This window comes from Lepus europaeus, chromosome 6 (genome assembly GCF_033115175.1).
Source record: "Lepus europaeus isolate LE1 chromosome 6, mLepTim1.pri, whole genome shotgun sequence".
In the NCBI taxonomy this organism is placed as follows: domain Eukaryota; kingdom Metazoa; phylum Chordata; class Mammalia; order Lagomorpha; family Leporidae; genus Lepus; species Lepus europaeus.
The window spans coordinates 83,507,672-83,533,854 of NC_084832.1; positions in this window are offsets into that span (position 1 = coordinate 83,507,672).

Below are 26,183 nucleotides of genomic sequence, written 5' to 3' on the forward strand. Positions count from 1 at the left end.
TTGATAATATCCAGAAAACACACACACAGAGGCATTCACAATATTTCGGATAGAGTTAGCCAGAACTCAACCGGATATTTTTGGTTTCATCCAGCCATATCCGGAAAAACTGGTGTGGAATTCGTAGGCAATGGACCAAGAAAATCAGAGTAAAAATGGTTTTGGAGAAAAGCAAAGTCTTTTCGTTAGGCAAGTGCGTAAAATGCCATCTATACAAACAGAAATATCATGTTTGTTTGTCGCAGTTCCTCTAGCTTTCTCCCTAGAAAATACAAATGCGTAGAGCTGATGTCTCCATGTGGAACCAACTAGTGTTTCCAAGCACAAAATTAAATGTTCCCTGATAAAAAACATTCAAAACCATAAAGTCTGAGGATAATATCAGGAAAACACAAACACAGAGGCTGTAGCAATATCTGGGATTGAGTTAGCCAAAACACAACCGGATATTTCTCCTTTCATCCAGTCATATCCGGACAAAGTGGTCTGGAATTCGTAGGCAATGGACCGAGAAAATCCCAGTAAAAATGGTTTTGGAGAAAAGCAAATTCTTTTCGTTAGGCAAGTGCATAAAATGTCATCGATACAAAATGAAATATCAGGTTTGTTTGTCGCAGTTCCTCCAGCTCTCTCCCTAGAAAATACGAATGTGTAGAGCTGGTGTCCCCATGATGAACAAACTAGTGTTTCAACGGTACAAAATTAAATGTTCCCTGATAAAAACATTCAAAACATTGATGTCCATCGATAATTTCCAGAAAACACACACACAGAGGCTTTCACAATATTTCGGATTGAGTTAGCCAAAGCACAACCGGATATTTCTGGTTTCATCCAGTCATATCTGGACAAAATGGTGTGGAATTCTTATGCAATGGACTGAGAAAATCCCAGTAAAAATTGTTTTGGAGAAAAGTAAAGTTTTTTCGTTAGGCAAGTGCATAAAATGTCATCTATACAAACAGAAATATCATGTTTGTTTGTCGCAGTTCCTCTAGCTTTCTCCCTAGAAAATAAGAATGCATAGAGCTGATGTCTCCAGGTGGAACCAATTAGTGTTTCCAAGCACAAAATTAAATGTTCTCTGATAAAAAACATTCAAAACCATAAAGTCTGAGGATAATATCCAGAAAACACACACACAGAGGCATTCACAATATTTCGGATTGAGATAGCCAAAACTCAACCGGATATTTCTGGTTTCATCCAGCCATATCCGGAGAAACTGGTGTGGAATTCGTAGGCAATGGACCGAGAAAATCCCAGTAAAAATGGTTTTGGAGAAAAGCAAAGTCTTTTCGTTAGGCAAGTGCATAAAATGTCATCTATACAAACAAAAATATTATGTTTGTGTGTCGCAGTTCCTCTAGCTTTCTCCCTAGAAAATACGAATGCGTAGAGCTGATGTCTCCATGTGGAACCAACTAGTGTTTCCAAGCAGAAAATTAAATGTTCCCTGGTAATAAACATTCAAAACAATAAAGTCTGAGGATAATATCAGGAAAACACAAACACAGAGGCTGTAGCAATATCTGGGATTGAGTTAGCCATAACACAACCGTATGTTTCTGGTTTCATCCAGTCATATCCGGACAAAGTGGTGTGGAATTCATAGGCAATGAGCCAAGAAAATCCCAGTAAAAATGGTTTTGGAGAAAAGCAAAGTCTTTTCATTAGGCAAGTGCATAAAATGTCATCGATACAAAAAGAAATATCAGGTTTGTTTGTCACAGTTCCTCCAGCTCTCTCCCTAGAAAATACGAATGTGTAGATCTGGTGTCCCCATGATGAACAAACTAGTGTTTCAACGGTACAAAATTAAATGTGCCCTGATAAAAACATTCAAAACAATAAAGTCCATCGATAATATCCAGAAAACACACACACAGAGGCTTTCGCAATAATTCGGATTGAGTTAGCCAAAGCACAACCAGATATTTCTGGTTTCATCCAGTCATATCCGGACAAAATGGTGTAGAATTCTTATGCAATGGACCGAGAAAATCAGAGTAAAATTGGTTTTGGAGAAAAGCAAAGTCTTTTCGTTAGGCAAGTGCATAAAATGTCATCGATACAAACAGAAATATCATGTTTCTTTGTCGCATTTCCTCTAGCTTTCTCCCTAGAAAATACAAATCCATAGAGCTGATGTCTCCATGTGGAACCAACTAGTGTTTCCCAGCACAAAATTAAATGTTCCCTGATAAAAAACATTCAACACCATAAAGTCTGAGGATAATATCAGGAAAACACAAACACAGAGGCTGTAGCAATATCTGGGATTGAGTTAGCCAAAACACAACCGGATATTTCTCCTTTCCTCCAGTCATATCCGGACAAAGTGGTGTGGAATTCGTAGGCAATGGACCGAGAAAATCACAGTAAAATGGATTTGGAGAAAAGCAAAGTCTTTACGTTAGGCAAGTGCATAAAATGTCATGGATACAAACAGAAATATCATGTTTGTTTGTCGCAGTTCCTCTAGCTTTCTCCCTAGAAAATACGAATCCATAGAGCTGATGTCTCCATGTGGAACCAATTAGTGTTTCCAAGCACAAAATTAAATGTTCCCTGATAAAAAACATTCAAAACCATAAAGTGAGGATAATATCAAGAAAACACAAACACAGAGGCTGTAGCAATATCTGGGATTGAGTTAGCCAAAACACAACCGGATATTTCTGGTTTCATCCAGCCATATCCGGAAAAACTGGTGTGGCATTCGTAGGCAATGGACCGAGAAAATCCCAGTAAAAATGGTTTTGTAGAAAAGCAAATTCTTTTCGTTAGGCAAGTGCATAAAATATCATCGATACAAAAAGAAATATCAGGTGTGTTTGTCGCAGTCCCTCCAGCTCTCTCCCTAGAAAATACGAATGTGTAGAGCTGGTGTCCCCATGATGAACAAACTAGTGTTTCAACGGTACAAAATTAAATGTTCCCTGATAAAAACATTCAAAACAATAAAGTCCATCGATAATTTCCAGAAAACACACACACAGAGGCTTTCACAATATTTCAAATTGAGTTAGCCAAAGCACAACCGGATATTTCTGGTTTCATCCAGTCATATCCAGACAAAATGGTGTGGAATTCTTATGCAATAGACTGAGAAAATCAGAGTAAAATGGTTTTGGAGAAAAGCAAAGTCTTTTCGTTAGGCAAGTGCATAAAATGTCATCGATACAAACAGAAATATCATGTTTGTTTGTCGCAGTTCCTCTAGCTTCCTCCCTAGAAATTACGAATGTGTAGCACTGGAGTCTCCATGTAGAACCAATTTGTGTTTCCCAGCACAACATTAAATGTTCCCTGATAAAAAACATTCAAAACAATAAATTGCATTGATAATATCCAGAAAACACACACACAGAGGCATTCACAATATTTCGGATAGAGTTAGCCAGAACTCAACCGGATATTTTTGGTTTCATCCAGCCATATCCGGAAAAACTGGTGTGGAATTCGTAGGCAATGGACCGAGAAAATCCCAGTAAAAATGGTTTTGGAGAAAAGCAAAGTCTTTTCGTTAGGCAAGTGCATAAAATGTCATCTGTACAAACAGAAATACCATGTTTGTTTGTCGCAGTTCCTCTAGCTTTCTCCCTAGAAAATACGAATGCGTAGAGCTGATGTCTCCATGTGGAACCAATTAGTGTTTCCAAGCACAAAATTAAATGTTCCCTGATAAAAAACATTCAAAATCATAAAGTGAGGATAATATCAGGAAAACACAAACACAGAGGCTGTAGCAATATCTGGGATTGAGTTAGCCAAAACACAACCGGATATTTCTCCTTTCATCCAGTCATATCCGGACAAAGTGGTGTGGAATTCGTAGGCAATGGACCGAGAAAATCCCAGTAAAAATGGTTTTGGAGAAAAGCAAATTCATTTCATTAGGCACGTGCATAAAATGTCATCGATACAAAAAGAAATATCAGGTGTGTTTGTCGCAGTTCCTCCAGCTCTCTCCCTAGAAAATACGAATGTGTAGAGCTGGTGTCCCCATGATGAACAAACTAGTGTTTCAACGGTACAAAATTAAATGTTCCCTGATAAAAACATTCAAAACAATAAAGTCCATCGATAATATCCAGAAAACACACACACAGAGGCTTTCACAATATTTCGGATTGAGTTAGCCAAAGCACAACCGGATATTTCTGGTTTCCTCCAGTCATATCCGGACAAAATGGTGTGGAATTCTTATGCAATAGACTGAGAAAATCAGAGTAAAAATGGTTTTGGAGGAAAGCAAAGTCTTTTCGTTAGGCAGGTGCATAAAATGTCATCGATACAAACAGAAATATCATGTTTGTTTGCCGCAGTTCCTCTAGCTTCCTCCCTAGAAATTACGAATGTGTAGCACTGGAGTCTCCATGTAGAACCAATTGGTGTTTCCCAGCACAACATTAAATGTTCCCTGATAAAAAACATTCAAAACAATAAATTCCATTGATAATATCCAGAAAACACACACACAGAGGCATTCACAATATTTCGGATTGAGTTAGCCAAAACTCAACCGGATATTTCTGGTTTCATCCAGCCATATCCGGAAAAACTGGTGTGGAATTCGTAGGCAATGGACCGAGAAAATCCCAGTAAAAATGGTTTTGGAGAAAAGCAAAGTCTTTTCGTTAGGCAAGTGCATTAAATGTCATCTGTACAAACAGAAATACCATGTTTGTTTGTCGCAGTTCCTCTAGCTTTCTCCCTAGAAAATAGGAATGCGTAGAGCTGATGTCTATATGTGGAACCAATTAGTGTTTCCAAGCACAAAATTAAATGTTCCCTGATAAAAAACATTCAAAACCATAAAGTGAGGATAATATCAGGAAAACACAAACACAGAGGCTCTAGCAATATCTGGGATTGAGTTAGGCAAAACACAACCGGATATTTCTCCTTTCATCCAGTCATATCCGGACAAAGTGGTGTGGAATTCATAGGCAATGGACCGAGAAAATCCCAGTAAAAATGGTTTTGGAGAAAAGCAAATTCTTTTCATTAGGCAAGTGCATAAAATGTCATCGATACCAAAATAAATATCAGGTTTGTTTGTCGCAGTTCCCCCAGCTCTATCCCTAGAAAATAAGAATGTGTAGAGCTGGTGTCCCCATGATGAACAAACTAGTGTTTCAACGGTACAAAATTAAATGTTCCCTGATAAAAACATTCAAAACAATAAAGTCCATCGATAATATCCAGAAAACACACACACAGAGGCTTTCACAATATTTCGGATTGAGTTAGCCAAAGCACAACCGGATATTTCTGGTTTCCTCCAGTCATATCCGGACAAAATGGTGTGGAATTCTTATGCAATGTACTGAGAAAATCAGAGTAAAAATGGTTTTGGAGAAAAGCAAAGTCTTTTCATTAGGCAAGTGCTTAAAATGTCATCGATACAAACAGAAATATCATGTTTGTTTGCCTCAGTTCCTCTAGCTTCCTCCCTAGAAATTACGAATGTGTAGCACTGGAGTCTCCATGTAGAACCAATTTGTGTTTCCCAGCACAACATTAATGTTCCCTGATAAAAAACATTCAAAACAATAAATTCCATTGATAATATCCAGAAAACACACACACAGAGGCATTCCCAATATTTGGGATTGAGTTAGCCAAAACTCAACCGGATATTTCTGGTTTCATCCAGCCATATCCGGAAAAACTGGTGTGGAATTCGTAGGCAATGGACCGAGAAAATCACAGTAAAATGGTTTTGGAGAAAAGCAAAGTCTTTTCGTTAGGCAAGTGCATAAAATGTCATCTATACAAACAGAAATATCATGTTTGTTTGTCGCAGTTCCTCTAGCTTTCTCCCTAGAAAATACGAATGCGTAGAGCTGATGTCTCCATGTGGAACCAATTAGTGTTTCCAAGCACAAAATTAAATGTTCCCTGGTAAAAAACATTCAGAACCATAAAGTCTGAGGATAATATCAGGAAAACACAAACACAGAGGCTCTAGCAATATCTGGGATTGAGTTAGCCAAAACACAACCGGGTATTTCTCCTTTCATCCAGTCATATCCGGACAAAGTGGTGTGGAATTCGTAGGCAATGGACCGAGAAAATCCCAGTAAAAATGGTTTTGGAGAAAAGCAAAGTCTTTTCGTTAGGCAAGTGCATAAAATGTCATGGATACAAACAGAAATATCATGTTTGTCGCAGTTCCTCCAGCTTTCACCCTAGAAAATAGGAATGCGTAGAGCTGATGTCTATATGTGGAACCAATTAGTGTTTCCAAGCACAAAATTAAATGTTCCCTGATAAAAAACATTCAAAACCATAAAGTGAGGATAATATCAAGAAAACACAAACACAGAGGCTGTAGCAATATCTGGGATTGAGTTAGGCAAAACACAACCGGATATTTCTCCTTTCATCCAGTCATATCCGGACAAAGTGGTGTGGAATTCGTAGGCAATGGACCGAGAAAATCCCAGTAAAAATGGTTTTGGAGAAAAGCAAATTCTTTTCATTAGGCAAGTGCATAAAATGTCATCGATACCAAAATAAATATCAGGTTTGTTTGTCGCAGTTCCCCCAGCTCTATCCCTAGAAAATAAGAATGTGTAGAGCTGGTGTCCCCATGATGAACAAACTAGTGTTTCAACGGTACAAAATTAAATGTTCCCTGATAAAAACATTCAAAACAATAAAGTCCATCGATAATATCCAGAAAACACACACAGAGGCTTTCACAATATTTCAGATTGAGTTAGCCAAAGCACAACCGGATATTTCTGGTTTCATCCAGTCATATCCGGACAAAATGGTGTGGAATTCTTATGCAATGTACTGAGAAAATCAGAGTAAAAATGGTTTTGGAGAAAAGCAAAGTCTTTTCATTAGGCAAGTGCTTAAAATGTCATCGATACAAACAGAAATATCATGTTTGTTTGCCTCAGTTCCTCTAGCTTCCTCCCTAGAAATTACGAATGTGTAGCACTGGAGTCTCCATGTAGAACCAATTTGTGTTTCCCAGCACAACATTAATGTTCCCTGATAAAAAACATTCAAAACAATAAATTCCATTGATAATATCCAGAAAACACACACACAGAGGCATTCCCAATATTTGGGATTGAGTTAGCCAAAACTCAACCGGATATTTCTGGTTTCATCCAGCCATATCCGGAAAAACTGGTGTGGAATTCGTAGGCAATGGACCGAGAAAATCACAGTAAAATGGTTTTGGAGAAAAGCAAAGTCTTTTCGTTAGGCAAGTGCATAAAATGTCATCTATACAAACAGAAATATCATGTTTGTTTGTCGCAGTTCCTCTAGCTTTCTCCCTAGAAAATTCGAATCCATAGAGCTGATGTCTCCATGTGGAACCAATTAGTGTTACCAAGCACAAAATTAAATGTTCCCTGGTAAAAAACATTCAGAACCATAAAGTCTGAGGATAATATCAGGAAAAAACAAACACAGAGGCTCTAGCAATATCTGGGATTGAGTTAGCCAAAACACAACCGGGTATTTCTCCTTTCATCCAGTCATATCCGGAAAAACTGGTGTGGAATTCGTAGGCAATGGACCGAGAAAATCAGAGTAAAAATGGTTTTGGAGAAAAGCAAAGTCTTTTCGTTAGGCAAGTGCATAAAATGTCATCTATACAAACAGAAATATCATGTTTGTTTGTCGCAGTTCCTCTAGCTTTCTCCCTAGAAAATACGAATCCATAGAGCTGATGTCTCCATGGGGAACCAATTAGTGTTTCCAAGCACAAAATTAAATGTTCCCTGATAAAAAACATTCAAAACCATAAAGTGAGGATAATATCAGGAAAACACAAACACAGAGGCTGTAGCAATATCTGGGATTGAGTTAGCCAAAACACAACCGGATATTTCTCCTTTCATCCAGTCATATCCGGACAAAGTGGTGTGGCATTCGTAGGCAATGGACCGAGAAAATCCCAGTAAAAATGGTTTTGGAGAAAAGCAAATTCTTTTCGTTAGGCAAGTGCATAAAATGTCATCGATACAAAAAGAAATATCAGGTGTGTTTGTCGCAGTTCCTCCAGCTCTCTCCCTAGAAAATACGAATGTGTAGAGCTGGTGTCCCCATGATGAACAAACTAGTGTTTCAACGGTACAAAATTAAATGTTCCCTGATAAAAACATTCAAAACAATAAAGTCCATCGATAATTTCCAGAAAACACACACACAGTGGCTTTCACAATATTTCAGATTGAGTTAGCCAAAGCACAACCGGATATTTCTGGTTTCCTCCAGTCATATCCAGACAAAATGGTGTGGAATTCTTATGCAATAGACTGAGAAAATCAGAGTAAAATGGTTTTGGAGAAAAGCAAAGTCTTTTCGTTTGGCAAGTGCATAAAATGTCATCGATACAAACAGAAATATCATGTTTGTTTGTCGCAGTTCCTCTAGCTTCCTCCCTAGAAATTACGAATGTGTAGCACTGGAGTCTCCATGTGGAACCAATACGTGTTTCCCAGCACAACATTAAATGTTCCCTGATAAAAAACATTCAAAACAATAAATTCCATTGATAATATCCATAAAACACAGACACAGATGCATTCACAATATTTCGGATTGAGTTAGCCAAAACTCAACCGGATATTTCTGGTTTCATCCAGCCATAACCGGAAAAACTGGTGTGGAATTCGTAGGCAATGGACTGAGAAAATCCCAGTAAAAATGGTTTTGGAGAAAAGCAAAGTCTTTTCGTTAGGCAAGTGCATAAAATGTCATCTGTACAAACAGAAATACCATGTTTGTTTGTCGCAGTTCCTCTAGCTTTCTCCCTAGAAAATAGGATTCGTAGAGCTGATGTCTCCATGTGGAACCAATTAGTGTTTCCAAGCACAAAATTAAATGTTCCCTGATAAAAAACATTCAAAATCATAAAGTGAGGATAATATCAGGAAAACACAAACACAGAGGCTGTAGCAATATCTGGGATTGAGTTAGCCAAAACACAACCAGATATTTCTCCTTTCATCCAGTCATATCCGGACAAAGTGCTGTGGAATTCGTAGGCAATGGACCGAGAAAATCCCAGTAAAAATGGTTTTGGAGAAAAGCAAATTCATTTCATTAGGCACGTGCATAAAATGTCATCGATACAAAAAGAAATATCAGGTGTGTTTGTCGCAGTTCCTCCAGCTCTCTCCCTAGAAAATAAGAATGTGTAGAGCTGGTGTCCCCATGATGAACAAACTAGTGTTTCAACGGTACAAAATTAAATGTTCCCTGATAAAAACATTCAAAACAATAAAGTCTGAGGATAATATCAGGAGAACACAAATACAGAGGCTTTCACAATATTTCGGATTGAGTTAGCCAAAGCAGAACCGGATATTTCTGGTTTCATCCAGTCATATCCGGACAAAATGGTGTGGAATTCTTATGCAATGGACTGAGAAAATCAGAGTAAAAATGGTTTTGGAGAAAAGCAAAGTCTTTTCGTTAGGCAAGTGCATAAAATGTCATCGATACAAACAGAAATATCATGTTTGTTTGCCGCAGTTCCTCTAGCTTCCTCCCTAGAAATTACGAATGTGTAGCACTGGAGTCTCCATGTAGAACCAATTGGTGTTTCCCAGCACAACATTAAATGTTCCCTGATAAAAAACATTCAAAACAATAAATTCCATTGATAATATCCAGAAAACACACACACAGAGGCATTCACAATATTTCGGATTGAGTTAGCCAAAACTCAACCGGATATTTCTGGTTTCATCCAGCCATATCCGGAAAAACTGGTGTGGAATTCGTAGGCAATGGACCGAGAAAATCACAGTAAAATGGTTTTGGAGAAAAGCAAAGTCTTTTCGTTAGGCAAGTGCATAAAATGTCATCTATACAAACAGAAATATCATGTTTGTTTGTCGCAGTTCCTCTAGCTTTCTCCCTAGAAAATACGAATGCGTAGAGCTGATGTCTATATGTGGAACCAATTAGTGTTTCCAAGCACAAAATTAAATGTTCCCTGATAAAAAACATTCAAAACCATAAAGTGAGGATAATATCAGGAAAACACAAACACAGAGGCTGTAGCAATATCTGGGATTGAGTTAGGCAAAACACAACCGGATATTTCTCCTTTCATCCAGTCATATCCGGACAAAGTGGTGTGGAATTCGTAGGCAATGGACCGAGAAAATCCCAGTAAAAATGGTTTTGGAGAAAAGCAAATTCTTTTCATTAGGCAAGTGCATAAAATGTCATCGATACCAAAATAAATATCAGGTTTGTTTGTCGCAGTTCCCCCAGCTCTATCCCTAGAAAATAAGAATGTGTAGAGCTGGTGTCCCCATGATGAACAAACTAGTGTTTCAACGGTACAAAATTAAATGTTCCCTGATAAAAACATTCAAAACAATAAAGTCCATCGATAATATCCAGAAAACACACACAGAGGCTTTCACAATATTTCGGATTGAGTTAGCCAAAGCACAACCGGATATTTCTGGTTTCATCCAGTCATATCCGGACAAAATGGTGTGGAATTCTTATGCAATGTACTGAGAAAATCAGAGTAAAAATGGTTTTGGAGAAAAGCAAAGTCTTTTCATTAGGCAAGTGCTTAAAATGTCATCGATACAAACAGAAATATCATGTTTGTTTGCCTCAGTTCCTCTAGCTTCCTCCCTAGAAATTACGAATGTGTAGCACTGGAGTCTCCATGTAGAACCAATTTGTGTTTCCCAGCACAACATTAATGTTCCCTGATAAAAAACATTCAAAACAATAAATTCCATTGATAATATCCAGAAAACACACACACAGAGTCATTCCCAATATTTGGGATTGAGTTAGCCAAAACTCAACCGGATATTTCTGGTTTCATCCAGCCATATCCGGAAAAACTGGTGTGGAATTCGTAGGCAATGGACCGAGAAAATCACAGTAAAATGGTTTTGGAGAAAAGCAAAGTCTTTTCGTTAGGCAAGTGCATAAAATGTCATCTATACAAACAGAAATATCATGTTTGTTTGTCGCAGTTCCTCTAGCTTTCTCCCTAGAAAATACGAATCCATAGAGCTGATGTCTCCATGTGGAACCAATTAGTGTTACCAAGCACAAAATTAAATGTTCCCTGGTAAAAAACATTCAGAACCATAAAGTCTGAGGATAATATCAGGAAAAAACAAACACAGAGGCTCTAGCAATATCTGGGATTGAGTTAGCCAAAACACAACCGGGTATTTCTCCTTTCATCCAGTCATATCCGGACAAAGTGGTGTGGAATTCGTAGGCAATGGACCGAGAACATCAGAGTAAAAATGGTTTTGGAGAAAAGCAAAGTCTTTTCGTTAGGCAAGTGCATAAAATGTCATCTATACAAACAGAAATATCATGTTTGTTTGTCGCAGTTCCTCTAGCTTTCTCCCTAGAAAATACGAATCCATAGAGCTGATGTCTCCATGGGGAACCAATTAGTGTTTCCAAGCACAAAATTAAATGTTCCCTGATAAAAAACATTCAAAACCATAAAGTGAGGATAATATCAGGAAAACACAAACACAGAGGCTGTAGCAATATCTGGGATTGAGTTAGCCAAAACACAACCGGATATTTCTCCTTTCATCCAGTCATATCCGGACAAAGTGGTGTGGCATTCGTAGGCAATGGACCGAGAAAATCCCAGTAAAAATGGTTTTGGAGAAAAGCAAATTCTTTTCGTTAGGCAAGTGCATAAAATGTCATCGATACAAAAAGAAATATCAGGTGTGTTTGTCGCAGTTCCTCCAGCTCTCTCCCTAGAAAATACGAATGTGTAGAGCTGGTGTCCCCATGATGAACAAACTAGTGTTTCAACGGTACAAAATTAAATGTTCCCTGATAAAAACATTCAAAACAATAAAGTCTATCGATAATTTCCAGAAAACACACACACAGAGGCTTTCACAATATTTCGGATTGAGTTAGCCAAAGCACAACCGGATATTTCTGGTTTCCTCCAGTCATATCCTGACAAAATGGTGTGGAATTCTTATGCAATAGACTGAGAAAATCAGAGTAAAATGGTTTTGGAGAAAAGCAAAGTCTTTTCGTTTGGCAAGTGCATAAAATGTCATCGATACAAACAGAAATATCATGTTTGTTTGTCGCAGTTCCTCTAGCTTCCTCCCTAGAAATTACGAATGTGTAGCACTGGAGTCTCCATGTAGAACCAATTGGTGTTTCCCAGCACAACATTAAATGTTCCCTGATAAAAAACATTCAAAACAATAAATTCCATTGATAATATCCATAAAACACAGACACAGATGCATTCACAATATTTCGGATTGAGTTAGCCAAAACTCAACCGGATATTTCTGGTTTCATCCAGCAATAACCGGAAAAACTGGTGTGGAATTCGTAGGCAATGGACCGAGAAAATCCCAGTAAAAATGGTTTTGGAGAAAAGCAAAGTCTTTTCGTTAGGCAAGTGCATAAAATGTCATCTGTACAAACAGAAATACCATGTTTGTTTTTCGCAGTTCCTCTAGCTTTCTCCCTAGAAAATAGGATTCGTAGAGCTGATGTCTCCATGTGGAACCAATTAGTGTTTCCAAGCACAAAATTAAATGTTCCCTGATAAAAAACATTCAAAATCATAAAGTGAGGATAATATCAGGAAAACACAAACACAGAGGCTGTAGCAATATCTGGGATTGAGTTAGCCAAAACACAACCGGATATTTCTCCTTTCATCCAGTCATATCCGGACAAAGTGCTGTGGAATTCGTAGGCAATGGACCGAGAAAATCCCAGTAAAAATGGTTTTGGAGAAAAGCAAATTCATTTCATTAGGCACGTGCATAAAATGTCATCGATACAAAAAGAAATATCAGGTATGTTTGTCGCAGTTCCTCCAGCTCTCTCCCTAGAAAATAAGAATGTGTAGAGCTGGTGTCCCCATGATGAACAAACTAGTGTTTCAACGGTACAAAATTAAATGTTCCCTGATAAAAACATTCAAAACAATAAAGTCTGAGGATAATATCAGGAGAACACAAATATAGAGGCTTTCACAATATTTCGGATTGAGTTAGCCAAAGCAGAACCGGATATTTCTGGTTTCATCCAGTCATATCCGGACAAAATGGTGTGGAATTCTTATGCAATGGACTGAGAAAATCAGAGTAAAAATGGTTTTGGAGAAAAGCAAAGTCTTTTCGTTAGGCAAGTGCATAAAATGTCATCGATACAAACAGAAATATCATGTTTGTTTGCCGCAGTTCCTCTAGCTTCCTCCCTAGAAATTACGAATGTGTAGCACTGGAGTCTCCATGTAGAACCAATTGGTGTTTCCCAGCACAACATTAAATGTTCCCTGATAAAAAACATTCAAAACAATAAATTCCATTGATAATATCCAGAAAACACACACACAGAGGCATTCACAATATTTCGGATTGAGTTAGCCAAAACTCAACCGGATATTTCTGGTTTCATCCAGCCATATCCGGAAAAACTGGTGTGGAATTCGTAGGCAATGGACCGAGAAAATCACAGTAAAATGGTTTTGGAGAAAAGCAAAGTCTTTTCGTTAGGCAAGTGCGTAAAATGCCATCTATACAAACAGAAATATCATGTTTGTTTGTCGCAGTTCCTCTAGCTTTCTCCCTAGAAAATACGAATGCGTAGAGCTGATGTCTCCATGTGGAACCAATTAGTGTTTCCAAGCACAAAATTAAATGTTCCCTGGTAAAAAACATTCAGAACCATAAAGTCTGAGGATAATATCAGGAAAACACAAACACAGAGGCTCTAGCAATATCTGGGATTGAGTTAGCCAAAACACAACCGGGTATTTCTCCTTTCATCCAGTCATATCCGGACAAAGTGGTGTGGAATTCGTAGGCAATGGACCGAGAACATCAGAGTAAAAATGGTTTTGGAGAAAAGCAAAGTCTTTTCGTTAGGCAAGTGCATAAAATGTCATCTATACAAACAGAAATATCATGTTTGTTTGTCGCAGTTCCTCTAGCTTTCTCCCTAGAAAATACGAATGCGTAGAGCTGATGTCTCCATGTGGAACCAATTAGTGTTTCCAAGCACAAAATTAAATGTTCCCTGGTAAAAAACATTCAGAACCATAAAGTCTGAGGATAATATCAGGAAAACACAAACACAGAGGCTCTAGCAATATCTGGGATTGAGTTAGCCAAAACACAACCGGGTATTTCTCCTTTCATCCAGTCATATCCGGACAAAGTGGTGTGGAATTCGTAGGCAATGGACCGAGAAAATCCCAGTAAAAATGGTTTTGGAGAAAAGCAAATTCTTTTCGTTAGGCAAGTGCATAAAATGTCATCGATACAAAAAGAAATATCAGGTTTGTTTGTCGCAGTTCCTCCAGCTCTCTCCCTAGAAAATACGAATGTGTAGAGCTGGTGTCCCCATGATGAACAAACTAGTGTTTCAACGGTACAAAATTAAATGTTCCCTGATAAAAACATTCAAAACCATAAAGTCTGAGGATAATATCAGGAAAACACAAACACAGAGGCTGTAGCAATATCTGGGATTGAGTTAGCCAAAACTCAACCGGATATTTCTGGTTTCATCCAGTCATATCCGGACAAAATAGTGTGGAATTCTTATGCAATGGACTGAGAAAATCAGAGTAAAAATGGTTTTGGAGAAAAGCAAAGTCTTTTCGTTAGGCAAGTGCATAAAATGTCATCGATACAAACAGAAATATCATGTTTGTTTGCCGCAGTTCCTCTAGCTTCCTCCCTAGAAATTACGAATGTGTAGCACTGGAGTCTCCATGTAGAACCAATTGGTGTTTCCCAGCACAACATTAAATGTTCCCTGATAAAAAACATTCAAAACAATAAATTCCATTGATAATATCCAGAAAACACACACACAGAGGCATTCACAATATTTCGGATTGAGTTAGCCAAAACTCAACCGGATATTTCTGGTTTCATCCAGCCATAACCGGAAAAACTGGTGTGGAATTCGTAGGCAATGGACCGAGAAAATCCCAGTAAAAATGGTTTTGGAGAAAAGCAAAGTCTTTTCGTTAGGCAAGTGCATAAAATGTCATCTGTACAAACAGAAATACCATGTTTGTTTGTCGCAGTTCCTCTAGCTTTCTCCCTAGAAAATAGGAATGCGTAGAGCTGATGTCTCCATGTGGAACCAATTAGTGTTTCCAAGCACAAAATTAAATGTTCCCTGATAAAAAACATTCAAAACCATAAAGTGAGCATAATATCAGGAAAACACAAACACAGAGGCTGTAGCAATATCTGGGATTGAGTTAGCCAAAACACAACTGGATATTTCTCCTTTCATCCAGTCATATCCGGACAAAGTGGTGTGGAATTCGTAGGCAATGGACCGAGAAAATCCAGTAAAAATGGTTTTGGAGAAAAGCAAATTCTTTTCATTAGGCAAGTGCATAAAATGTCATCGATACAAAAATAAATATCAGGTTTGTTTGTCGCAGTTCCTCCAGCTCTCTCCCTAGAAAATAAGAATGTGTAGAGCTGGTGTCCCCATGATGAACAAACTAGTGTTTCAACGGTACAAAATTAAATGTTCCCTGATAAAAACATTCAAAACCATAAAGTCTGAGGATAATATCAGGAAAACACAAACACAGAGGCTGTAGCAATATCTGGGATTGAGTTAGCCAAAGCACAACCGGATATTTCTGGTTTCATCCAGTCATATCCGGACAAAATGGTGTGGAATTCTTATGCAATGGACTGAGAAAATCCCAGTAAAAATGGTTTTGGAGAAAAGCAAAGTCTTTTCGTTAGGCAAGTGCATAAAATGTCATCGATACAAACAGAAATATCATGTTTGTTTGTCGCAGTTCCTCTAGCTTTCTCCCTAGAAAATACGAATGCGTAGAGCTGATGTCTCCATGTGGAACCAATTAGTGTTAACAAGCACAAAATTAAATGTTCCCTAATAAAAAACATTCAAAAACATAAAGTGAGGATAATATCAGGAAAACACAAACACAGAGGCTGTAGCAATATCTGGGATTGAATTAGCCAAAACACAACCGGATATTTCTCCTTTCATCCAGTCATATCCGGACAAAGTGGTGTGGAATTTGTAGGCAATGGACCGACAAAATCCCAGTAAAAATGGTTTTGGAGTAAAGCAAATTCTTTTCATTAGGCAAGTGCATAAAATGTCATCGATACAAAAAGAAATATCAGGTTTGATTGTCGCAGTTCCTCCAGCTCTCTCCCTAGAAAATACGAATGTGTAGAGCTGGTGTCCCCATGATGAACAAACTAGTGTTTCAACGGTACAAAATTAAATGTTCCCTGATAAAAACATTCAAAACCATAAAGTCTGAGGATAATATCAGGAAAACACAAACACAGAGGCTGTAGCAATATCTGGGATTGAGTTAGCCAAAGCACAACCTGATATTTCTGGTTTCATCCAGTCATATCCGGACAAAATGGTGTGGAATTCTTATGCAATGGACTGAGAAAATCAGAGTAAAAATGGTTTTGGAGAAAAGCAAAGTCTTTTCGTTAGGCAAGTGCATAAAATGTCATCGATACAAACAGAAATGTCATGTTTGTTTGCCGCAGTTCCTCTAGCTTCCTCCCTAGAAATTACGAATGTGTAGCACTGGAGTCTCCATGTAGAACCAATTGGTGTTTCCCAGCACAACATTAAATGTTCCCTGATAAAAAACATTCAAAACAATAAATTCCATTGATAATATCCAGAAAACACACACACAGAGGCATTCACAATATTTCGGATTGAGTTAGCCAAAACTCAACCGGATATTTCTGGTTTCATCCAGCCATAACCGGAAAAACTGGTGTGGAATTCGTAGGCAATGGACCGAGAAAATCCCAGTAAAAAATGGTTTTGGAGAAAAGCAAAGTCTTTTCGTTAGGCAAGTGCATAAAATGTCATCTATACACACAGAAATATCATGTTTGTTTGTCGCAGTTCCTCTAGCGTTCTCCCTAGAAAATACGAATGTGTAGAGCTGATGTCTCCATGTGGAACCAATTAGTGTTTCCAAACACAAAATTAAATGTTCCCTGGTAAAAAACATTCAAAAACATAAAGTGAGGATAATATCAGGAAAACACAAACACAGAGGCTGTAGCAATATCTGGGATTGAATTAGCCAAAGCAGAACCGGATATTTCTCCTTACATCCAGTCATATCCGGATAAAGTGGTGTGGAATTTGTAGGCAATGGACCGAGAAAATCCCAGTAAAAATGGTTTTGGAGTAAAGCAAATTCTTTTCGTTAGGCAAGTGCATAAAATGTCATCGATACAAAAAGAAATATCAGGTTTGATTGTCGCAGTTCCTCCAGCTCTCTCCCTAGAAAATACGAATGTGTAGAGCTGGTGTCCCCATGATGAACAAACTAGTGTTTCAACGGTACAAAATTAAATGTTCCCTGATAAAAACATTCAAAACCATAAAGTCTGAGGATAATATCAGGAAAACACAAACACAGAGGCTGTAGCAATATCTGGGATTGAGTTAGCCAAAGCACAACCTGATATTTCTGGTTTCATCCAGTCATATCCGGACAAAATGGTGTGGAATTCTTATGCAATGGACTGAGAAAATCAGAGTAAAAATGGTTTTGGAGAAAAGCAAAGTCTTTTCGTTAGGCAAGTGCATAAAATGTCATCGATACAAACAGAAATATCATGTTTGTTTGCCGCAGTTCCTCTAGCTTCCTCCCTAGAAATTACGAATGTGTAGCACTGGAGTCTCCATGTAGAACCAATTGGTGTTTCCCAGCACAACATTAAATGTTCCCTGATAAAAAACATTCAAAACAATAAATTCCATTGATAATATCCAGAAAACACACACACAGAGGCATTCACAATATTTCGGATTGAGTTAGCCAAAACTCAACCGGATATTTCTGGTTTCATCCAGCCATAACCGGAAAAACTGGTGTGGAATTCGTAGGCAATGGACCGAGAAAATCCCAGTAAAAAATGGTTTTGGAGAAAAGCAAAGTCTTTTCGTTAGGCAAGTGCATAAAATGTCATCTATACACACAGAAATATCATGTTTGTTTGTCGCAGTTCCTCTAGCGTTCTCCCTAGAAAATACGAATGCGTAGAGCTGATGTCTCCATGTGGAACCAATTAGTGTTTCCAAACACAAAATTAAATGTTCCCTGATAAAAAACATTCAAAACCATAAAGTCTGAGGATAATATCAGGAAAACACAAACACAGAGGCTGTAGCAATATCTGGGATTGAGTTAGCCAAAACACAACCGCATATTTCTCCTTTCATCCAGTCATATCCGGACAAAGTGGTGTGGAATTCATAGGCAATGGACCGAGAAAATCCCAGTAAAAATGGTTTTGGAGAAAAGAAAAGTCTTTTCGTTAGGCAAGTGCATAAAATGTCATCGATACAAAAATAAATATCAGGTTTGTTTGTCGCAGTTCCTCCAGCTCTCTCCCTAGAAAATACGAATGTGTAGAGCTGGTGTCCCCATGATGAACAAACTAGTGTTTCAACGGTACAAAATTAAATGTTCTGATAAAAACATTCAAAACAATAAAGTCCATCGATAATTTCCAGAAAACACACACACAGAGGCTTTCACAATATTTCGGATTGAGTTAGCCAAAGCACAACCGGATATTTCTGGTTTCATCCAGTCATATCCGGACACACTGGTGTGGAATTCTTATGCAATGGACTGAGAAAATCAGAGTAAAAATGGTTTTGGAGAAAAGCAAAGTCTTTTCGTTAGGCAAGTGCATAAAATGTCATCGATACAAACAGAAATATCATCTTTGTTTGCCGCAGTTCCTCTAGCTTCCTCCCTAGAAATTACGAATGTGTAGCACTGGAGTCTCCATGTAGAACCAATTTGTGTTTCCCAGCACAACATTAAATGTTCCCTGATAAAAAACATTCAAAACAATAAATTCCATTGTTAATATCCAGAAAACACAGACACAGAGGCATTCACAATATTTCGGATTGAGTTAGCCAAAACTCAACCGGATATTTCTGGTTTCATCCAGCCATATCCGGAAAAACTGGTGTGGAATTCGTAGGCAATGGACCGAGAAAATCCCAGTAAAAATGGTTTTGGAGAAAAGCAAAGTCTTTTCGTTAGGCAAGTGCATAAAATGTCATCTGTACAAACAGAAATACCATGTTTGTTTGTCGCAGTTCCTCAAGCTTTCTCCCTAGAAAATACGAATGCGTAGAGCTGATGTCTCCATGTGGAACCAATTAGTGTTTCCAAGCACAAAATTAAATATTCCCTGATAAAAAACATTCAAAACCACAAAGTGAGGATAATATCTGGAAAACACAAACACAGAGGCTGTAGCAATATCTGGGATTGAGTTAGCCAAAGCACAACCGGATATTTCTACTTTCATCCAGTCATATCCGGACAAAGTGGTGTGGAATTCGTAGGAAATGGGCCGAGAAAATCCCAGTAAAAATGGTTTTGTAGAAAAGCAAATTCTTTTCGTTAGGCAAGTGCATAAAATGTCATCGATACAAAAAGAAATATCAGGTTTGTTTGTCGCAGTTCCTCCAGCTCTCTCCCTAGAAAATACGAATGTGTAGAGCTGGTGTCCCCATGATGAACAAACTAGTGTTTCAACGGTACAAAATTAAATGTTCCCTGATAAAAACATTCAAAACAATCAAGTCCATCGATAATATCCAGAAAACACACACAGAGAAGCTTTCACATTATTTCGGATTGAGTTAGCCAAAGCACAACCGGATATTTCTGGTTTCATCCAGTCATATCCGGACAAAATGGTGTGGAATTATTATGCAATGGACTGAGAAAATCAGAGTAAAAATGGCTGTGTAGAAAAGCAAAGTCTTTTCGTTAGGCAAGTGTATAAAATGTCATCGATACAAACAGAAATATCATGTTTGTTTGCCGCAGTTCCTCTAGCTTCCTCCCTAGAAATTACGAATGTGTAGCACTGGAGTCTCCATGTAGAACCAATTGGTGTTTCCCAGCACAACATTAAATGTTCCCTGATAAAAAACATTCAAAACAATAAATTCCATTGATAATATCCAGAAAACACACACACAGAGGCATTCACAATATTTCGGATTGAGTTAGCCAAAACTCAACCGGATATTTCTGGTTTCATCCAGCCATATCCAGAAAAACTGGTGTGGAATTCGTAGGCAATGGACCGAGAAAATCCCAGTAAAAATGGTTTTGGAGAAAAGCAAAGTCTTTTCGTTAGGCAAGTGCATAAAATATCATCGATACAAACAGAAATATCATGTTTGTTTGTCGCAGTTCCTCTAGCTTTCTCCCTAGAAAATACGAATGCGTAGAGCTGATGTCTCCATGTGGAACCAATTAGTGTTTCCAAGCACAAAATTAAATGTTCCCTGATAAAAAACATTCAAAACCATAAAGTCTGAGGATAATATCAGGAAAACACAAACACAGAGGCTGTAGAAATATCTGGGATTGACATAGCCAAAACACATCCGGATATTTCTCCTTTCATCCAGTCATATCCGGACAAAGTGGTGTGGAATTCGTAGGCAATGGACCGAGAAAATCCCAGTAAAAATGGTTTTGGAGAAAAGCAAATTCTTTTCATTAGGCAAGTGCATAAAATGTCATCGATACAAAAATAAATATCAGGTTTCTTTGTCGCAGTTCCTCCAGCTCTATCCCTAGAAAATAAGAATGTGTAGAGCTGGTGTCCCCATGATGAACAAACTAGTGTTTCAACGGTACAAAATTAAATGTTCCCTGATAAAAACATTCAAAACCATAAAGTCTGAGGATAATATCAGGAGAACACAAATACAGAGGCTTTCACAATATTTCGGATTGAGTTAGCCAAAGCACAACCGGATATTTCTGGTTTCATCCAGCCATATCCGGAAAAACTGGTGTGGAATTCCTAGGCAATGGACCGAGAAAATCACAGTAAAATGGTTTTGGAGAAAAGCAAAGTCTTTTCGTTAGGCAAGTGCATAAAATGTCATCTATACAAACAGAAATATCATGTTTGTTTGTCGCAGTTCCTCTAGCTTTCTCCCTAGAAAATACGAATGCGTAGAGCTGATGTCTCCATGTGGAACCAATTAGTGTTTCCAAGCACAAAATTAAATGTTCCCTGGTAAAAAACATTCAGAACCATAAAGTCTGAGGATAATATCAGGAAAACACAAACACAGTGGCTCTAGCAATATCTGGGATTGAGTTAGCCAAAACACAACCGGGTATTTCTCCTTTCATCCAGTCATATCCGGATAAAGTGGTGTGGAATTCGTAGGCAATGGACCGAGAAAATCAGAGTAAAAATGGTTTTGGAGAAAAGCAAAGTCTTTTCGTTAGGCAAGTGCATAAAATGTCATCGATACAAAAAGAAATATCAGGTTTGTTTGTCGCAGTTCATCCAGCTCTCTCCCTAGAAAATACGAATGTGTAGAGCTGGTGTCCCCATGATGAACAAACTAGTGTTTCAACGGTACAAAATTAAATGTTCCCTGATAAAAACATTCAAAACCATAAAGTCTGAGGATAATATCAGGAAAACACAAACACAGAGGCTGTAGCAATATCTGGGATTGAGTTAGCCAAAACACAACCGCATATTTCTGTTTTCATCCAGTCATATCCGGACAAAATGGTGTGGAATTCTTATGCAATGGACTATGAAAATCCCAGTAAAAATGGTTTTGGAGAAAAGCAAAGTCTTTTCGTTAGGCAAGTGCATAAAATGTCATCGATACAAACAGAAATATCATGTTTGTTTGTCGCAGTTCCTCTAGCTTTCTCCCTAGAAAATACGAATGCGTAGAGCTGATGTCTCCATGTGGAACAAATTAGTGTTTCCAAGCACAAAATTAAATGTTCCCTGATAAAAAACATTCAAAACCATAAAGTGAGGATAATATCAGCAAAACACAAACACAGAGGCTGTAGCAATATCTGGGATTGAGTTAGCCAAAACACAACCGCATATTTCTCCTTTCATCCAGTCATATCCGGACAAAGTGGTGTGGAATTTGTAGGCAATGGACCGAGAAAATCCCAGTAAAAATGGTTTTGGAGTAAAGCAAATTCTTTTCGTTAGGCAAGTGCATAAAATGTCATCGATACAAAAAGAAATATCAGGTTTGTTTGTCGCAGTTCCTCCAGCTCTCTCCCTAGAAAATACGAATGTGTAGAGCTGGTGTCCCCATGATGAACAAACTAGTGTTTCAACGGTACAAAATTAAATGTTCCCTGATAAAAACATTCAAAACCATAAAGTCTGAGGATAATATCAGGAAAACACAAACACATAGGCTGTAGAAATATCTGGGATTGAGTTAGCCAACGCACAACCGGATATTTCTGGTTTCATCCAGTCATATCCGGACAAAATGGTGTGGAATTCTTATGCAATGGACTGAGAAAATCAGAGTAAAAATGGTTTTGGAGAAAAGCAAAGTCTTTTCGTTAGGCAAGTGCATAAAATGTCATCGATACAAACAGAAATATCATCTTTGTTTGCCGCAGTTCCTCTAGCTTCTTCCCTAGAAATTACGAATGTGTAGCACGGGAGTCTCCATGTAGAACCAATTTGTGTTTCCCAGCACAACATTAAATGTTCCCTGATAAAAAACATTCAAAACAATAAATTCCATTGATAATATCCAGAAAACACACACACAGAGGCATTCACAATATTTCGGATTGAGTTAGCCAAAACTCAACCGGATATTTCTGGTTTCATCCAGCCATAACCGGAAAAGCTGGTGTGGAATTCGTAGGCAATGGACCGAGAAAATCCCAGTAAAAATGGTTTTGGAGAAAAGCAAAGTCTTTTCGTTAGGCAAGTGCATAAAATGTCATCTGTACAAACAGAAATACCATGTTTGTTTGTCGCAGTTCCTCAAGCTTTCTCCCTAGAAAATAGGAATGCGTAGAGCTGATGTCTCCATGTGGAACCAATTAGTGTTTCCAAGCACAACATTAAATGTTCCCTGATAAAAAACATTCAAAACCATAAAGTGAGGATAATATCAGGAAAACACAAACACAGAGGCTGTAGCAATATCTGGGATTGAGTTAGGCAAAACACAACCGGATATTTCTCCTTTCATCCAGTCATATCTGGACAAAGTGGTGTGGAATTCGTAGGCAATGGACCGAGAAAATCCCAGTAAAAATGGTTTTGGAGAAAAGCAAAGTCTTTTCGTTAGGCAAGTGCATAAAATGTCATCGATACAAAAAGAAATATCAGGTTTGTTTGTCGCAGTTCCTCCAGCTCTCTCCCTAGAAAATACGAATGTGTAGAGCTGGTGTCCCCATGATGAACAAACTAGTGTTTCAACGGTACAAAATTATATGTTCCCTGATAAAAACATTCAAAACCATAAAGTCTGAGGATAATATCAGGAAAACACAAACACAGAGGCTGTAGCAATATAAGGGATTGAGTTAGCCAAAGCACAACCGGATATTTCTGTTTTCATCCAGTCATATCCGGACAAAATGGTGTGGAATTCTTATGCAATGGACTATGAAAATCCCAGTAAAAATGGTTTTGGAGAAAAGCAAATTCTTTTCGTTAGGCAAGTGCATAAAATGTCATCGATACAAACAGAAATATCATGTTTGTTTGTCGCAGTTCCTCTAGCTGTCTCCCTAGAAAATACGAATGCGTAGAGCTGATGTCTCCATGTGGAACCAATTAGTGTTAACAAGCACAAAATTAAATGTTCCCTGATAAAAAACATTCAAAACCATAAAGTGAGGATAATATCAGGAAAACACAAACACAGAGGCTGTAGCAATATCTGGGATTGAGTTAGCCGAAACACAACCGGGTATTTCTCCTTCCTTCCAGTCATATCCAGACAAAGTGGTGTGGAATTTGTAGGCAATGGACCGAGAAAATCCCAGTAAAAATGGTTTTGGAGTAAAGCAAATTCTTTTCGTTAGGCAAGTGCATAAAATGTCATCGATACAAAAAGAAATATCAGGTTTGTTTGTCGCAGTTCCTCCAGCTCTCTCCCTAGAAAATACGAATGTGTAGAGCTGGTGTCCCCATGATGAACAAACTAGTGTTTCAACGGTACAAAATTAAATGTTCCCTGATAAAAACATTCAAAACCATAAAGTCTGAGGATAATATCAGGAAAACACAAACACATAGGCTGTAGAAATATCTGGGATTGAGTTAGCCAAAGCACAACCGGATATTTCTGGTTTCATCCAGTCATATCCGGACAAAATGGTGTGGAATTCTTATGCAATGGACTGAGAAAATCAGAGTAAAAATGGTTTTGGAGAAAAGCAAAGTCTTTTCGTTAGGCAAGTGCATAAAATGTCATCGATACAAACAGAAATATCATGTTTGTTTGTCGCAGTTCCTCTAGCTTCCTCCCTAGAAATTACGAATGTGTAGCACTGGAGTCTCCATGTAGAACCAATTTGTGTTTCCCAGCACAACATTAAATGTTCCCTGATAAAAAACATTCAAAACAATAAATTCCATTGATAATATCCAGAATACACACACACAGAGGCATTCACAATATTTTGGATTGAGTTAGCCAAAACTCAACCGGATATTTCTGGTTTCATACAGCCATATCCGGAAAAACTGGTGTGGAATTCGTAGGCAATTGACCGAGAAAATCCCAGTAAAAATGGTTTTGGAGAAAAGCAAAGTCTTTTCGTTAGGCAAGTGCATAAAATGTCATCTATACACACAGAAATACCATGTTTGTTTGTCGCAGTTCCTCAAGCTTTCTCCCTAGAAAATAGGAATGCGTAGAGCTGATGTCTCCATGTGGAACCAATTAGTGTTTCCAAGCACAACATTAAATGTTCCCTGATAAAAAACATTCAAAACCATAAAGTCTGAGGATAATATCAGGAAAACACAAACACAGAGGCTGTAGCAATATCTGGGATTGAGTTAGCCAAAACACAACCGGATATTTCTCCTTTCATCCAGTCATATCCGGACAAAGTGGTGTGGAATTCGTAGGCAATGGACCGAGAAAATCCCAGTAAAAATGGTTTTGGAGAAAAGCAAATTCTTTTCATTAGGCAAGTGCATAAAATGTCATCGATACAAAAATAAATATCAGGTGTGTTTGTCGCAGTTCCTCCAGCTCTATCCCTAGAAAATATGAATGTGTAGAGCTGGTGTCCCCATGATGAACAAACTAGTGTTTCAACGGTACAAAATTAAATGTTCCCTGATAAAAACATTCAAAACCATAAAGTCTGAGGATAATATCAGGAGAACACAAATACAGAGGCTTTCACAATATTTCGGATTGAGTTAGCCAAAGCACAACCGGATATCTCTTGTTTCATCCAGTCATATCCGGACAAAATGGTGTGGAATTCTTATGCAATGGACTGAGAAAATCAGAGTAAAAATGGTTTTGGAGAAAAGCAAAGTCTTTTCGTTAGGCAAGTGCATAAAATGTCATCGATACAAACAGAAATATCATGTTTGTTTGCCGCAGTTCCTCTAGCTTCCTCCCTAGAAATTACGAATGTGTAGCACTAGAGTCTCCATGTAGAACCAATTGGTGTTTCCCAGCACAACATTAAATGTTCCCTGATAAAAAACATTCAAAACAATAAATTCCATTGATAATATCCAGAAAACACGAACACAGAGGCATTCCCAATATTTTGGATTGAGTTAGCCAAAACTCAACCGGATATTTCTGGTTTCATCCAGCCATATCCGGAAAAAACTGGTGTGGAATTCGTAGGCAATGGACTGAGAAAATCACAGTAAAATGGTTTTGGAGAAAAGCAAAGTCTTTTCGTTAGGCAAGTGCATAAAATGTCATCTATACAAACAGAAATATCATGTTTGTTTGTCGCAGTTCCTCTAGCTTTCTCCCTAGAAAATACGAATGCGTAGAGCTGATGTCTCAATGTGGAACCAATTAGTGTTTCCAAGCACAAAATTAAATGTTCCCTGGTAAAAAACATTCAGAACCATAAAGTCTGAGGATAATATCAGGAAAACACAAACACAGAGGCTCTAGCAATATCTGGGATTGAGTTAGCCAAAACACAACCGGGTATTTCTCCTTTCATCCAGTCATATCCGGACAAAGTGGTGTGGAATTCGTAGGCAATGGACCGAGAAAATCAGAGTAAAAATGGTTTTGGAGAAAAGCAAAGTCTTTTCGTTAGGCAAGTGCAT